Here is an 18,806-nt window from a genome sequence, read left to right on the forward strand (position 1 = left end):
CAGCAACATCAGTTGCCAAAGTTTTTTTAGGATGAATCTTCCCCTCTACTATTACTAGTGACAGAAGATCGCATTTCATTGGCAGAATTATACAGCAAATTGAAAAGGCAGCGCACATTCATTAGTCAGTCTCCACTGCTCTTACCATTCTCAGTCATCTTTGCCCATAGAAAGAGCCAACAGTACCTCGAGACCAAACTAGCTGAACTATCTGAAGAATTGAACTTATTACCAGGGCCAAGAGATTCCTCTTGCACTTATGACTCTCAGAATTTCACCCCTATCTTTATATAAGCTGTCTCCTTTTGAAATTATCATGGAAAGGCTCTTGATGATGCCTTATTCATCTTGGCTTGCAGAAGCTTCTAACTTGACACAGTCTGACATCTTTAGATACCCAAATGTTAGTAAAATATATTCAATCTTACATCAGCAAATCAAGACTGCCTTCCCTTTAGAATTTCCTAATTATCCTTTATATGACTTAGAAATATGTGATCTGGTATTCTCAAAATGCCACCATTGGAAAACTTACCTTGAGCCCAGATGAAGGGACCTTATACCAGTTTACTCTGCTCAAACTCCTGTCAAATTATAGATTATTAAACCTTGCGTTCATATTTCACAACTGAAGAAATACAGGAGCTATTCAGATGGGAGAAGTATTCTAACCAGAGACCTTAAACTGAGGCTATATCAAGAGTTCCAGAAGCAGACAAGAGCCAGAAGCAGTCATCCTAAGAACTGCCAAATAAGTAGGTGACATCACAAGGTAGTCATCTTCTGCCCAAGGTCACAGAAGAAGACTCACCTGGATTCCCCTTCCTTATCCCCTGCTCCTTTATCCTTGCCATTTGCCTGGAAACTCTCCTGCTCTTTCTGACTCTTTTATCAAGATGTGTTTCTACCCACGATAACTCTTTACCTGCAGCATGACCTTTCCTTGCCTAAACTTAGTCTTCACTTCATTTTTCTGCCCCTAAATTTAAGATTTCCTGCTCCTCCCTCTACTCCCTCCCCTTTCCCTACCTTTCTGCAAGAGTTTTTCACCCATAGAACCTTTGGCCATCCTGGGCCAAACTTTACCTAATTAAGCATCCTCCATTGTAGCAGGCCTGCATATCCTTTAACACTTTTCTCGTTGAAAGGTGGGCCCTATGTTCTCTTTCTTAATTGCAACCAGTAGAATGTGGCTGAGGTGATGCTGCCTAACTTCTGTGTCTAGGTCAGTGTCCTGCATCTTTCACCTGATTCTCTTGAGATACATACTCTGTGATAAAGCAGTCATCATATAGAAAATCCACCTACCAGGGAGATACGTAATAGACTATATGTAGGCACTTCGCTTGACAGTCCCAGCTGAGCTGCCAGCCAACAACCAGCATAAACTGCCAGTCATGAGATGTTGATTGTCCAGCTCTGTCAAACTGTAATTGTGGACATGACCAACATGGGACTACACCTGTATAAGAAAGCCTCAGTAATTAAAATGCATCAAAAATGTATTCCAAGCCTACATACTGAATGTAGTTAATAAAGAAAATTCCATTTGCTACTCAGTATGTTTTAAAAATCCACCAGTATCAGTATGTATAAGGCTTGCATTATTATATTCTCAGAGCCAAACTTATACAGAATCAAAGTCTGTAAAATATTCTGCTGGCATTTTTGGATTACTTGGTAATTCTAAGTAATTCACTCAATATATGAGGATCATCAGAGTTCAGGACAGAAGAATCAATTTTCTTTCATATTTTGAATTCCTTTGACATATGATTTGGTATAGAATTCCTGATAAATACATTCTTTTTCTAGGAAAATGTTTATTGATAATTAATGGAGGAGATCTATTTCATATTTCTTTTGAGACTGTTTTTAAAATTAGCACTTGCAGAAATACCCCAGCATAAAAGACAGAAGCTGCTTCTAATTTGAAACAAACACCTAACAGTATATTAGGGGTACTGATTAAAGATGAACTCAGCCATTAAGTTTGAAGCAAAATTACTGCTTTCTTTTTGTTTCTTCCATACAAACATTTTGCCATACTTAGCCTCTTTTATTCTCTTAAAAAAATACTGGGGAATAAAAAAAGCAGACTGAATCTTGTGTCATATATTTTCCAGTGGTACCCATAGCCAAACTACCGCAAAGATGTTAAAAACATCAAGGTATTCAATGAAAATACAAAATTAAATGAAATGCCAATCTGAAGAAATTTATTTAATTATTTTAATGTTTTGTTAAATGCTTAGAGAATGTAGAAAGGTAATCTGGAAGTCAACTTGGACTTGGATTGAGAAGAAATGAATAGATGTAGGGGAATAAAGCAAGAGTTGAGCTTCTAACTTACTACTCTGAAAAGGCTGAACAGTTCATAGTTTTAGTATTCTCACTTGTATCATAGCAAATAATATTTTCAGTGTATCTGTAAAATACTAACATTAGTATTACTACTACTACAGTAGAGTCTACTGTCATTAGGATGATACCCCCAAAACTGAAAGCAAGTCTTTTTGGCATCTAAATTAAATTGTATATTCAGTAGGATGTGATATGCCCCTGTTCTTCCTTACCCTCTTTGTGAATCTAAATATGGACATGTGATGTCTCCAATTAAATGTGACTGGGAACTCTGCCTGCAGTTAAAGACAAATTAGACTAATGAATTTTGTTTTCAACTTAGAAATAATTATGATGGCATTCTTGCAGAAAACTCAAACATTTCATTTTCGATCTTTATTGAGAGTTTTCCTTTGTGTCATCTAGAATTTTTAGACTTTTGTGTTGATTGTAATTGCATATAACTGATGATTGAATTACTTAATCTGTCAAAAGCAATCATAAGTGAGGCAGTAGAGGATGGAGCTTGTGTTATTTTAATAGAAATTTTTTGGTTGCTCTGTTTTCATCAAATTACATGCGGGATACTATTTAAGATGATAAATTAACAAGGACACAATATAATAGTTCAATTACTCTGAACTCTATATATTAATTTCTGCAACCAAGAAAGAATGAAGAAAATTTTACTTGTTAAATGCCCATAAAAGTTATGAAATCAGTTTATTATATTTTAGGTGGAATATACCTGGTGTGTATTTAGTTAATTATCACCTACACTAGAAACTTGTGATGTAGAATATCTAAAATACACTCCTAGTTGCAAAGACTCTGAGCAAACTCCAAATGTTATGTAGAACAGATGAACATACAGAACTGAATGAAGGAAAATCAATTTCCTACCCAAGAGGTAGATTTTTCAGAGTAAACAGGTAGAATAGTATAATCTACTGCCTGCCAAGTAAGTAGAAATTCATTTTTGCACTCGTGATTGCAAAGGGAATATTTTCAACTTGAACAAACTGGGAAAGTTACGTGGAACATTTCATCAATTAGTGGAGGAGCAGAGCTCTCATTTATGCCCATAGCTGTGTTTCTTTGGAGTTGATTAACCCATTTAAAAAGCCTGTTGTTTATGAAAAACAAACTTTGAAAAGACTCCATACATAGATGTAATTGCCTTATCCAGTGAATAAGGATGAAGATTGGCAGAACATAAAACAAACTCTTTTAAAAATATTTTTTGAACTTTTACAAAATCTCTAATTAGAAATAGTAATTAATTATATATGCCTGTATTCCCCAGAAGCCCAAGAAATACACGAAGGCTCTCTTGTTTTCCAAGAATACTTAAAGGCAAATTTATATTCAGTAGTTACTGAAGGCATCACCAACTTGTTACTGATTGTGGAAACTAAAGTGCTTGGGGATTTTCATTCTTTCTATGTATACTTAATAAGCATCTCTCACATGCTTGTCACTGTGCTGGTTGGTTGTTGGGGATACAGTGCTTGAACAGGATGACCATGGTTCCTGCCCTCATTGAACCCAGGCTTATGGTGATAGCAGACATTGTAGGACAACAACACGGATCATTTCTAAAGAGAATATTGGTGTAGTATTGTTATAGGAACATACTTACGGCTTTCTAGTATGCTTCCAGAAAGAAATGACATTTAGGTTGAGACCTGAGGAATGAGTAGAAGTCAGAAGGTGCAGGGATGCTGCACTGTTCTGCTCAGATCACCTTTCGTGAATGAAGGACTTTTAACTCCCCTAGCTGGTGAGAACACAGATGGCTGACCGCACCAAGCTGTCAGGCCTCTCCAGGAGTTGCCTGCACTTGAAGAGAGCTACTTTATCCAAAGACACCCCTTCTTCCCTGGGTGGCTACCTGCATCCAGTGACTAGCCAATGCAGAGATATAAAAGCAAAGCCTTCTTACTCCAAATTGGGATACATCAGAAGAGTTAATTAAGTAAGAGCTTGAATGAATTTTTATTGAGTCTACATCACAGCTCAATTTCTCCCTCTGCCAAATCCTGAATATTTTTCTTTCTTCAGCATATGGTGAGTCCTGAGAGCACTCCTTGCACCATCTGGCTCTGACTGGCCTCTCCAGCAACTTGTTGCCCTCTACACTTCCTTAGCTTCATTCTCTCAGCCATGCTGGCCTTCGGTGGCCCTGTGTCCACGTCCTGCTTTCTCCTCGCCAAAGGACCTTTGCCTGTGTGGCTTCTTATGCCATCAGTCCTGGTCTTCTCTTCCCTTCTTATCCCTCTGCAGCCTTCAAATCTCTCTTCCTGGTAGAGTTTCTCTGACCTCCATGGCTGGGTCAAATTTCCTCATTATATGTATCAGAGCACCATTTACTTCTTGTCATAGTTGTTACAGTTAAAATTTCACATTTTTTTTGTATATGTAGTTAATACATTAAATAAATTAATGAGTAATAAAATAATTAATGACAAAGCATACTGACCCCATTATTACATAGGAGGTAATGTTTCTTTGATTTGAACATTCAGCTCACACAGGACTTTATTTTTTTTTTCAGCTTTTATAGAACCTGAGTGAGGTGATTTTAGATCTCCTTATTCTGCTTTTCACATGTTTCTAGATGCCTTAGAAGTTTACAGTGACCCCCTTACAATGCAAAATTCAGAATGAATTAATTATTGATAATGTCTCTGAATAGCAGTGTTGAAGCTCATGCTTCAAAATATCCAGATTTTGCTTCCTTATTGTTATGGCCATTTTTTCCAAAAACTTTTGATTTCTACATAATTAAGTTCTTCCTTATGGTTTAGAACTAACTCCAGAGAGTGGTAACCATTCGGAGTATAAACCTATCGGTGAGACAGTTAATTTAAGCAAATAGATCAGTGTGGATGATAGTTGTTACTGCTCTGTCTTGCTTCCTGCCATTTTTTATTATCAGTACAAGGGCGTTATTACCTCCCATGGTTTATGTCCTGCCACGTAACCTATAATGTAATTGCTTTTCTCATTACTTTACCCAAACAAATTGAGACCTGTTACCACAGACACAAAAAAGTTATCCCTTGTATCTGTTCATATATTTTGCATCTCTAAACATTACCCAGTATTTTTGAGAAAAGTCTTATGATTTGAGTTTTTGTTTGCCACATGTGATATACAGTAATCCAAAGTATTTTTTGAAAACTGTATTAACATAATTACTACTATCACCTAAAATAATACTTACATCTGGTTCTTTAATAAAAACAAAGACTAATAACTTTGAATACTTCTCAGAAAGGTAAGTGATTTTTTTTTAACCTAAGAGATGACAGTCTTCCACCACAGTCTCTTTTTTCTTAGGTAACCACAATAATTCAGACTTGATTATACCTTTTGAGTGGATATTAGGATTCCACACTGCTATCAAATACCAGTAAATTACATCTCACCAGTGAAATTGCCTCATTTTTGTTGTTCTCCTAAAAGCACACATTTTGAAAGTTGATCACATGTGCAATGAAGAATTTCAAGGTGCAGAGAAATCTTACCCACTTACAGCCTTCTCACAGTTCCAAATGGCTGTTTTTAATTTACAACTTTATAAAATAGATTTTTTCTTTTTCCTTTTTAAAAATTTTTATTTTTTTGAGTTATAGTCAGTTTACAATGTTGCATCAATTTCCAGCGTAGAACACAATTTTTCAGTCATACATGAACATATATATATTCATTGTCACATTCTTTTTCACCATGAGCTACCACAAGATCTTGTATATATTTCCCTGTGCTGTACAATATAAATTTGTTTATCTATTCTATATATACCTGTCAGTATTTACAAATTTTGAGCTCCCAGTCTGTCCTTTCCCACCCACCTCCCCCCTGGCAACCACAAGTTTGTATTATATGTCTATGAGTTTGTTTCTGTTTTATATTTAAGTTCATTTGTCTTTTTTTTTTAAGATTCCACATATGAGCAATCTCATACGGTATTTTTCTTTCTCTTTCTGGCTTACTTCACTTAGAATGACATTCTCTAGGGACATCCATGTTGCTGCAAATGACATTATGTTGTCATTTTTTATGACTGAATAGTATTCCATTGTATAAATAAGCCACAACTTCTTTATCCAGTCATCTGTCGATGGACATTTAGGCTGTTTCCATGTCTTGGCTATTGTAAATAGTGCTGCTGTGAACATTGGGGTGCAGGTGTCTTTTTGAAGTAGGGTTCCTTCTGGATATATGTCCAGGAGTGGGATTACAGGGTCATATGATAAGTCTATTCCTAGTCTGTTTTCCACAATGGCTATACCAAACTGCATTCCCACCAGCAGTATAGGAGGATTCCTTTTTCTCCACAGCCTCTCCAGCATTTGTCATTTGTGGACTTTTGAATGATGGCCATTCTGATTGTAGTTTTGATTTGCATTTCTCTAATAATTAGTGATATTGAGCACTTTTTCATGTGCCTATTGATCATTCATATGTCTTCAATGGAGAATTGCTTGTTTAGGTCTTCTGCCCATTTTTGGATTGGGTTGTTTGTTTTGTTCTTATTAAGTCATATGAGCTGCTTATATATTCTGGAGATCAAGCCTTTGTCAGTCTCATCTTTTGCAAAAATTTTCGCCCATTCTCTGGGTTGTCATTTTGTTTTGCTTATGGTTTCCTTTGTTGTGCAAAATCTTGTACATTTAATTAGGTCCCATTTGTTTATTCTTGCTTTTATTTCTATTGCTTGGGCAGACTGCCCTAGGAGAACATTTTTGAGATGTATGTGAGATATTGTTTTGCCTATGATTTCTTCTAGGAGGTTTATTGTATCTTGTCTTATATTTAAGTCTCTGATCCATAAAATAGATTTTTAAAAAGTCAACAAGTGCTCATATAGACACTGAATCTCTAAAGCAGAAAGAAATGAAATATATGAAAAAAGTTATAAATCATATATAAATATATGTATGTTTTCTTCCTTTTATTATTTTTGAATACCTGATTAGATTGATCCTCAAGAATGATCTCTTCATTCTAATTTCATACTTTCATTTGTGTATTCACTAATCAATATTTCCCAAATTCTAATATGAGTCATTTACTCAAATAGGTGTTAGATCTTGTGCCTTAGGAACTCATATTGTCAGTGAGAGAAATAAATATGATAAGAGGTAATATTGCCTGTAACTTAACAAATATCTTATGCATACAAAGAACTAGAACAGGAGTTGGTGGAGTAATTCTTTATTGAATAAATGAATGAAGAATATTGCCAAAATCAATTGCCTTCCCACCAGGCCTGAAAAGTGAACTAATCATAGACTGTAGGGGCCTGTATAGTCATCTTGTTAAGTACTTCTTAGTGACAACATATACAGCTTCATCTGCTCCCAGCCTTATCAGTTTCACTGTGGCACAATAAATTCCAAAAATTAAAACTCTTGTGGTTCTTCAAATAGAACATATTGTTTCATTTATTCTGTGTCATCTATACACATTGTTCTCTCATCCTGGAATTCCTTCATCATCGTCCTATATATGCCTTGCAAACAACTATTTAACCTTAAAACCTCAACTTAAAATGTCTGTTAATTGAAAGAATATATAGAGAAAGCAGGTGGGGAGTTTGCAGATATAAACAATACATAAACCCAGCGGAGCTCACATTCTGTGGAGTTGTGGCAGATTGTTCTTCCCAAAGATGGCTGTCAACATGCTCTTGCACAGTACAATCTGGCACCTTGTCCTTTGAGAGGAAGAGCCTAAGTCTACACCTCTTGAATCTGGACAAGCTTGTGACTATTTTGACAAAGTGTGATCAAATGATGCTGTGTGACTTCTGAGGCTGAGTAATAAATGGAAATTCAGTCCTGAGATGTTCATAGAACTCTGATGCACTGTGTAAGAAGTCTGACTACCTCAGAGCTTCTGTGCTTTGAGGGGCCACATAGGGGCCTTTCTGTGCATAGAAAGGCCACAGGTGATGATCTGGCAGATGCTAAAATCCCAGCTGACAGCCAGGATCAACCACCAGCTGTGTGAGTAAACAAACATCCAAATAACCTTAGCCACAATCCTCAAGTCACTGCCAGCTTTTCAGTCTTCCCAATTGAAACCTCAGATATGGTGGATGAGAGACAAGCTATCTGCACTCTCAGTTCAAATTCCTGACAGACAGAATAAATAAACATAATAAAATAGCTGTTTTAAGGCACAAAACAACTTTGGTTTTTTAGGGTCTTTTATGCAACAATAGTAATAACACAAAAAGTAAAACATATTATTCCCTTTTGCTGTCTAATTTTCACAAAGCTTGATCTTCTTTGTATTTGTCTTTAGTAACTGGCCTAATACCTCAACTAAAATAAACATCTGTTGATTACCCACTGTAAGTCAATAGCTTAAATGTTTTAAAAATAGAAAATTGCATAGTTCTTTAAATTAATGACTGTATCATAGTTTTGATTTTGATTTATTTTCTGGTATTAAAGGAGAGTGACATCTTGTGTTTCTTGTATATAAATATAGCAATTTTTTCTATTAAAATTATATCCTATTTGACTAGAAGAACATTTATCTTGGGGGGTTTTGTTGAATAAATAAAAGAATGAGTTATTTCAAAATTATTTTTCATATATTGATTTTAAATACTAGATGATGTGGGATTAGAAAAGACAGTCATTAAATTACACAGAGAAATTTTATTTGTTGCCTAAGGAATATATTTCTAACTGGCTGGGCATATAAGTCATAATTTTTAAGAGTAAAATAAGAGTTTTGGTTTCAGTTATAATGGAATAAGTAGACTCAAACCTGTATTCTAAGTGAGTGCAACTAAAAACCGTGAGTTCAGGAAGGAGTTATTGAAATACTCTGAAAAGTAATGATAGCGCAGAGTTGGGTAGGAGATCCAAACACAGAGTAATATAATTTACTGGTGGGTTTCCTGTTTATATTTTTCCTTTATTATGCTCAGACCTGGAGCCAAAGACAACCAAAAACCCAGAATTGAGCACCATTTGTGAACAGAAATAGCTCTAAGCAGTCCCCTCTTTTTCTTATCCAAGAAATGAGCAAGAGTACCACTGAGAGTTATAGAAAGTGGAGAAGATGTGAAGTTTTATTTTAGTTTTTTTTCCTCTACTCTTCTCTATCACCCATCCAGTCCCAAGGCAGCAAAGGAAGTTGCAATGGTGAAATCAGTGGCACTGGTTAGGCCCTACAGCTCAGAAAGAAGGGAACCTTTCTCTGTGACCAGAGGAAATGTGGTACCAAGATTGTGGGGAAAATCCCATGTACCATGCAAAAACTGAACACTAATCAAATTAAACTTGGAGTCCCTTATATTAAAATCAGACAAAGTAGCCAAAGATGCTCCATAACAAAAAAGAGTTTACCAAGGACATAATAATAAAAATGTGTATGTATGCATCTAAAAATAGAGCTCCAAAATAGAAAAACTGATAAAATGTAAAGAAGACTTGGACAGAATCACACTATATTTGGAGAATATGTGAACCCCCCCCCACAATAATCAGTATATTAGGCAGGAAATCAACAAGGATATATTTGAACTAAAAAAGATTATCAAACACTAAAAAAGATTATCAAAGCAATGAATAATTCTAAAAGGAAATGAAAAAAAATTTCTTTAAAATAGCATCAAAAATAATAAAATATTAACAGGTTTACCAAGGAGGTGAAAGACTTGCACATTGAAAACTACAAAACATCACTGAAAGAATTTAAAGACATAATAAAATGGAAATATATCCTGTTATCAACAAACTCCAGCTAGGAAAAGCACAAAGAGATCTATACCTAGATATTTCACAATCAAATTGTGAAAAGACAAAGAATGGAATCTTGAAAACAGCAAGAGTTGATTCATCAGATACAAGGGATTTACAGTAAGATGAGTAGTTAATGTCTCATCAGAAACAGTGGAGGCCAAAATGCAATGGGATGATATATTCAAATATTCAGTTATATATATATATATATATATATATATATATATATATATATATATATATAGTTTTTTTCAGAAGCTTTTCCATTATAGATTATTACAAGGTATTGAATGTAGTTTCCTGTGCTATACAGTAAATCCTTATTGCTTACCTGTTTTTTGTATAGTGGTCTGTGTCTGTGTATCCCATACTCCTAATTTGTCTCTCTCCTCCCCTTCCTCTATGGTAACTGTAAGTTTGTCATCTGCCTGTGAATCTGTTTCTTTTTTGTAGATAAGTTCATTTGTATTATTTTTAGAGTTCACATATGTGATATATAATACTTGTCTTTCTCTGTCTGACCTACTTCACTCAGTATGATAATCTCTAGGTCATCTATGCTGCTGTAAATGGCAGTGTTTCATGTTTTATGGCTGAATAATATTCCATTGTATCTATACACCACATCTTCTTTATCTAGTCATCAGTTGATAGACACTTAGGCTTCTTTCATGTCTTGGCAGTTGTAAATAGTACTGCCATGAGCATTGGGGTGAATGTGTCTTTTCAAATTAGAGTTTTTGTCTTTTCCATGTATATGCCCCAAGTGGGATTGCTGGATCATATGTTAGCTCTATTTTTATGTTTTAACCCAAATGTCTCCAGCTTTGTTCATTTTCCTTAGGATTGCTTTGACAATTCTGGGTCTATTGTGCTATCATATAAATTTTAGGATTATTTGTTCTGGTTCTGTGAAAAATGCTATGGGTAATTTGATAGGGATTACATTAAATCTGTAGATTGCTTTGGGCAGTATGGCCATTTTAACAATATTAGTTCATCCAACCCAAGAGCATGGGCCATCTATCCATTTATTTGAATCATCTTCAGTTTCCTTTATCAGTGTTTTATAGTTATCAGCATATGAGTCTTTCACCTCCTGGTCAAGTTTGTTCCTTTTTTTTTTTTTTTTGCTGTGATTTTAAAAGGGGTTGTTTTCTTATATTCTCCTTCTGATATTTCATTGTGAATGTAAAGAAATGCAACCAATTTCTTTATGTTAATTTTGTGTCCTGCTACCTTGCTGAAGTTGTTTATCAGTTCTAATAGTTTTTGTGTGGAGTTTTTAGGGTTTTCTATCTAGAGTATAATTTCATCTGCATATAATGACAATTTTACTTCTTCTCTTCTAATTTGGATCCCTTTTATTTATTTTTCTTGTCTGATTGTTATACGGCTAGGACTTCCAGTATTATGTTGAATAAAAGTGGTGAGAGTGGGCATCCTTGTCTTGTTCCAGAATTTAGTGGGAAGGCTTTCAGCTTTTCACCATTGAGTGACATGTTGGCTGTGGGTTTGTCATAAATAGCTTTTATTATGTTGAGATATGTTCCCTCTGTATCTACTTTGATGGAAGGTTTTTTTTTTTATCATGAATGCATGTTGAATTTTATCAAATTCTTTTCTGCGTCTATTGAGATGCTCATGGGTTTTTGTCATTTATTTTGTTGGTTGATGAATCACATTGATTGATTTGCTTATGTTGAACCATCCTTGTAACCCTGAAATGAATCCAACTTGATTGTGGTGTATGATCCTTTTTAGATATTGTTGGATTTGGATTGCTAATATTTTGTTGAGGAATTGTGCATTTATAGTCATCAAAGTTATTGGCCTAATTTTCTTTGTAGTGTCTTTGTCTGTTTTTGGTATCAGGGTGATGGTGGCTTCATAGAATGACTTTGGGAGTGTTCCCTCCTCTTTAGTCTTTTGGAATAGTTTGAGAAGGATAGATATATGATTTTGTATGTTTGGTAGAAGTTCCCAGTGAAGCTTTCTGGTCCTTGACATTTGTTTGCAGGGAGTTTTTCTTATTCTTATTCTTATTCTTATTCTTATTCTTATTCCAGATTCTATTTCACTTCTCGTGATTGGTCTGTTCAAATTGTCTGTTTCTTCTTGACTCAAGTTTAGCAGGCTGTATTAGTTTCTAGAAACTTGTCCATTTCCTCTAAGCTGTCCAATTTGTTTGCATATATTAATGTTCATAGTATTTTCATATTTTTTTGCACTTCTGTAGTATCAGTTATTTCTCTTCTTTCATTTCTTATATTGTTTGTGTGGGTTCTTTTTTCTTCTTGATAAGCCTGGCTAGAGGTTTGTCAATTTTGTTTATCCTTTAAAAAAACTGTCTCTTGATTTTATTGATTTTTTCTTTTTTTTTTTTTTTTGCCTCTATTTTATTTCCTCTCTGATCTTTATTATTTCCTTTCTTTTGCTGACTTTGGGTTTTGTTTTTTCTTCTTTTTCTAATCCTTTTATGTGGTAGGTTAGTTTGAGATTTTTCTTGTTTCTTGAGGAAGGCCTGCATTGCTGTGAATTTCCCTCTTAGAACTGCCTTTGCTGCATTCCATAGGTTTTGTAAAGTCGTATTTTTATTGTTGTATGTCTTGAGGTTTTTCTCATTTCCTCTTTGATTTCATTGTTGACCCATGGGGGCTTTTTTGGTAGCATGTTGTTTAGTCTCCATACAGTCGTTTTTGGTTTTTTTTTTTTTTTTCTTTCTCTCTTTTTACTTTCTGTAGTTGATTTCTAGTTTCATACCGTTGTGATCAGAATAGATGCTTGAAATAATTTCTATTATCTTAAATTTGTTGTGGCTTGTTTTGCATCCTCCTTTGTCTATCCTAGAGAATGTTCTGTGCATGCTTACAAAGAGTATGTACTATGTGTGGGGGTTTTTTTGGATGTAGTTTTCTGTAGATACCAATTAGGTCCAATTGGTCTGTTGTGTCATTTAAGACCTCTGTTGGCTTATTGATTTTCTGCCTGGAAGATCTGTCCATTGGTGTCAGTGGGGTGTTAAAGTCTCCTACTATTATTATATTCCCATCGTTTTCTCCCTTTATGTCTGTTAATATTTGTTTTATATATTTAGGTGCTCCTATATTGGGTGCATATATGTTAATGAGTGTAATGTCCTCTTTTTGTATTGATCCTTTTATCATTATATGGTGTCCTTTGTTTTTCTTTATAGCCTTTGTTTTAATGTCTGTTTTGTCTGATAGGAATGTTGCTACCCCTACTTTCTTGTCATTTCTATTTGCATAAAATATATTTTTCTGTCTCCTAATTTTCAATCTATGTATGTCTTTCACACTAAAGTGGATCTTTTGGAGGCAGCATATTGTAGGTTCTTGTTTTTTTATCCAGTCTGCCACTCTGTGTCTTTTGATCAGAGCATTTAGTCCATTGGCATTTAAGATAATTTTTGATAAGTATATATTTATTGCCATTTTAAACCTTGTTTTCCAGTTGATTTTGTAGTTCTTTGTTTCTTCTTCTTGTTTTTCCTTTTGTGGTTTGATGGTTTTCTTTTGTATTATGCTTGAGTTCCTTCTTTTTGTCTTTTCGTGACTCTATTGTATGTCTTTTGATTTGTGGTTACCCTGATTTTCAAATATGTTAACCCATACTATACCTACTTGCTTTAGATTAAGAGTCATATAAGTTCAAACACATTCTAAAAGATCTACTTTTTTTTATTCCCCTCTCCTACATTTTGCAATTTTGATGTCCTATTTCACTTCGTCTTTATCCTTTTGCTGTTCATTGCAGTTATAATTGCTTTTATAATTTTTTTTTTTTACTGTTTTTTAATCTGTGTACTGGCTTATTGAAGGTATCTTCAATCTTTTAATATATTTGCCTTTCCTGTTGTTTTCCCCTTTCCTATAGATTCTTGCTTCTTTTCTATTTAGAGAAAACCTTTCAATATTTTTTGGATTAGGTTTAGTATTGCTTTATTCTCTCAGTTTGTGCTTGTCTGAGAAATTCTTAGTTTCTCCTTCTATTCTAAATGATAGTTTTGTTGGGTAGAATATCTTATGTTGCAGGTTTTTCCCTTTCAGGACTTCGAATATATCATGCCACTGCTCTCTGGCCTGCAAAGTTTCTGTAGAGAAATCAGCTGATAGCCCTATGGGGTTTCTTTGGAATTGACTGTTTTTCTCTTGCTGCCTTTAGAATCCTCTCTTCATCTTTAACTTTTGCCATTTTAATTATGGTATGCCTTGGTGTAACTCCATTTGGTTTCATCTTGTTTGGGACCCTCTGTGCTTCCTATCCCTAGATATCTGTTTCCTTCTTTAGGTTTGGGAGGTTTGCACTCATAATTTCTTTAAATACATTTCTGATCCCCTTCTCTCTTCTCCTTCTTGGATCCCTGTTACTGAGATTGGCACACTTTGAATTATCCCTTAGGTCTTGTATGTTGCTTTCATTTTTTAAAATTTGTTTTTCTGTTTGTTGTCCTGATTGTGTGTTTTCCATTATTCTCTCTTCCATAACACATTCATTCCTCTGCACTATCTTTCCTGATAGTCATTGAGTTTAGCTCAGTTTTTGTCTGAACAATTTAGTGGTCTAATTTTGATTGGTTCCTTTTTTATAGTTTCTAGTTCCTTGTTACAGTGATCTGCATTTCTGTCAATAATCTTTCTTAATTCCCTTAGCATTTTTATTACCTCCTTTTTGAAACTGGGGGTCTGGTAGGCTGGAGAAATCTATTTCATTGCTTGTTCCTTCAGGGGATTTCTCTTGTTCTTTTAATTGGGAGCTGCTGTGGATTCCTTCCCAGGGGCTGTTCACCAGGGAAGGTGCAGTTTTGTGATGCTGCTCACCACCTGGTTTGTGGCCAACAAAGTCCATTGCTGCTGGCACCACACCACCCCCACTGGGAGAGAGCTGATAATGTGCTCAGTTGTCAGCCCTGCCCCCGTAGTGTGAGTGCTCACAAAGCCCATCATGGCTGGAGCTGTGCCCTGAAGTGAGCACACTGACAGTGGGGCTCCTATAAGGGATTTACACCCCATCCTTCACCCTGAAAATGGGATTCCTATGGTGGACCTGTGTTTTGTCTTGTGTGCACTAACAGTGATGACTGGACCACACTCCAGCACCTTGGGGCAGCTAAACCAAGTCCTTTCCTGGTGTCTGTTTGCTGAATTCTGAGTTTCAGCACCAAGCTCCTATGCACAACAGCAGGTGCATGTTTTTGGCTGGGAAATGCAGTGACATTGTGGCCATCAGTGTCAGTCTCTCTCTGCTAGCAAGCCAGCAACTGCACATCCTCTTGAGCAAATTCCAGACTACTCTAGATCCCTATCTGTCCCTTCAGATCTCCCACTTGGTGAAGGGGGTTCCCAAGGTGAGAGAACTTTTCCTCTTTCACAGCTCCCTCCCAGGGATACTGGTCTCATCTGAATTCCTTCTTTTGTTTGCTTTTTTGTTTGTTTGTCCTACCAGGTCATGTGGGGATCTTTCTTGTAGCTTTGGTTGTGTAACAGATCCTCTGCCAGCCTTCAACTGGTATTTTGTGAGAATTGTTCCACACATAGATGTATTTTTTTGTTGTATTTGTGGTGGGTTGTGAGCTCCATATCCTTCTACTCTGCCATCTTGATCTCCCCTCTGAAATACTTTTAAAAAATTAGTGTGGCAAATGGCTTCAACATTGGATATAATCAAAAAAATATAATTTCTTATGAATTATTTTCAACTCCTCTTTGTTAATATTTCAAAATGAGCAAAGTATTTTTAACATTTGTTCTGAGGCTCACATTAGTTATTGATAAAAACCAATTTAAAAATATTTCTCTAAGCCTGAAACACTCATTTGAAGATATTAAATTATTTGGATTTTAATAAATCTAATAGCTTGCCATACTTGCAGTTAACTGGTAGAAAATGGTCTGATGACAGTACTGTAACATATTCAAAATGGCCAAGATCCTGTGCTCTCAAAGGTGGGGACTCCAACTATAATTGGTGATCATGCATTTCACTGCTTATTGCCTTTGACCTAAGTCCATAGAATGCATTCATACATACCCAGTGCCTTTGTAAAGTTCATTTCTATGGTAGATAGGGACCATCCTGAGCCTCCACAAAGCACAGACTGGCAAATCATGCCGAAACCATTCTTCTGGCAGTTGTAAAATGAAGAAAATCAATAAATTAAGTTCTGCCTTCCCAAATTCATACTTCTCCCATCTTGCCCAGCACCAGTGTGGGAAGTATGCAGTATGACTTGGGGATATGAAGCTCTTATCTCTCCAGCCACCAACATTCAGCAGTCTGAGTTGAGTGAATATAATTAAAGTTCATTATGAAAAATCTACCTTACTCAAACAAATTCTCTAGCTTGCAGTGAAGAAAATTGAAATACTTAATACCAATTCCTAGTCAAATATAAAATACCAGGGAGCATTTATATTAAACCAGAGTATACTTAAAATATGTTGCATGTGTTCATGTGAGAGAGGCTGAAGTGTTCTGTAAGGTCTGATATTACAAGGGCAGTAGGAACAGTTACGATAAAGCAGGCAAATGAGATGGAAAATGGAATTAATGTGTCACTCAATCATCTCCACTTAGATAAAGCGTTTTGTAAGCTAGAACTTTTAAATCTTATTGAAAAAAATCCACATATGTTAAAAAAAAATTCATTGGGATGGCCATTGAATACCAGTAGAAAAATTTTCCTAAAGAATCAGTGTCTAGTTATTTCCTTTTATCTCCAACTTTCTTTGGTCTTTGCTTTGCAGACACTGTACTTCAACAAATATACTAAATGTGTAAAGTTTGTGCACAGAAGCAATGCTCCTCTGGCTTAAGCAGCAAATGAAGACATAATATGATTTTCCATCTTAAATTTTGTTTCACAGTTGAGCATAAATTGCATTAGTAAAACTGAGCCACATACTTTTGCTTGATATATTACCTCCTCTGACTTGTCAGCCTAAAGCCAGTAATAGATAACTTGAAGAAGCTGAGCCTTTCAATGTCAATGACACCATCCACTTCAGGTTCAGTGATGACCAACATTATGGGAAACTTCCAGATCCTATCATGCACTCTATTATCAGTGTGACTTGAGACACTGAGTAGAATAAGAGATGTGTGAAAAATGCTCTTTAGGAAAAGAGAAAACCGTAGCATGCTAAATCAGTATCCAAGGTGAAAATGTAAACCTTGAAGACTTGGCAAAATCATTGTGGGTTTTAATCCTTAAAAAAATGCAAGTGGTTGTAAACTACATAAGAGGAATAATTTTTATGTTACCGTTTAAATTATTTTCCATTCAGGGTAATCATTTGGCAGGGCATCTTAACCAGTCTCCACTTGTTTACTTAGAACTAGTAGCTTGTATTTAATGGGCCCTGTAAATTTAACCAGCAGAGACTATAAAAAATACAAGGAAAGATTTGTAAAATAAGCCCCAGTATTAGGATAATAGGTAGGATACCCGAGGGTTTTGTTCAAAATGACTGATTGTGAAATAGTCTTTTTAACTTGTTCATCTCTTTACATAGAAAATGAATGTTTTCTGTGCATACTTGAACAGCCTTGTGACATTGCCTGACAAAGCCTTCTATTTTAAATTAAATTACTATTGGTGACCACAGACACGTTCCAGCGTAACACCCTGTTGTTAATATCACTTCACTGTTTAAGGGAGCTGAGTGTAGAGTCCTCTGTACAGTAGGGGAAAACATTGTTAAGTAAATTTGGTAGTTACGGAACAGGGAGAAGAAGAATATGTCTTACTGACTGTTACTAGCTGTTGAGCTGATGGTTTTCTGCAACATCTTTTTAGGGAGAGTATGTTTTCCTAAGTTCACATTCCATTGTGGACTTTAATACACATATTACTGAGACACAGATCCCTAAACATGGACAGTAACCTGTGATGTCAAAACCTATGGACATCAGGGGAAGCTGCAAACGTGTGGGCTCAGATGCAAAGACATTCCCTCCTGACCTGTCTGCCATTGAGAATTACCCCAAGAACAACTGTCACCAGTGTGGCAGGTTGGATTTTGTGTAAAGTAAGTGCTTCAAGTGCTGGCTCAGCCTCCAGGTATTTAAGGTTTAGCAAGATCTCGCATTACATCTTTTAAGCCACATGTAAAGGAGAATCGCCTTTACAGTGACAAATTGTGATTGTCATTGTAACTTCTCTGTATCTTCTGTGTGTAAACTGCTAATCATATTAACGTTGGGAGGAACTAGAATTTGAGATTAGACAAATATGGATTGTATAGTCTTCTGACCTGTATGTACCAGTAGGTTATATAATTCCTTAAGGTCTCGATTTACTCATATTTATATCACAGATTTACTGTGAGATTAAGTAACGTAAGTAACACATACACAATATTTGGCACATCATTAATTCTCAAGATATGTTAGCTTTCTTCTCTTTCTTGTATCTTTTCTAGTGACAAAAAACAAAATACATCAAATTGTAAGTAAATGTGAAACTTAATTTCTGAAGTATGTGAATGAGTACCATCTGTGTATCTGTGAATCAAATTATGGGTTTGACCTTAATCTCAGGTTATTGACATTCTTGTTATAATTAGAATGGCTTTGGCAAATGGATGCTTTCCTTAGCCTCCTTTTACTTACTTTCTTTTTTTTTTCACTTTAAAAAAATGAGGTAGACTTTGCATCCACTCACAT

Source organism: Camelus bactrianus, chromosome X, assembly GCF_048773025.1.
Source record: "Camelus bactrianus isolate YW-2024 breed Bactrian camel chromosome X, ASM4877302v1, whole genome shotgun sequence".
Classification (NCBI taxonomy): Eukaryota; Metazoa; Chordata; class Mammalia; order Artiodactyla; family Camelidae; genus Camelus; species Camelus bactrianus.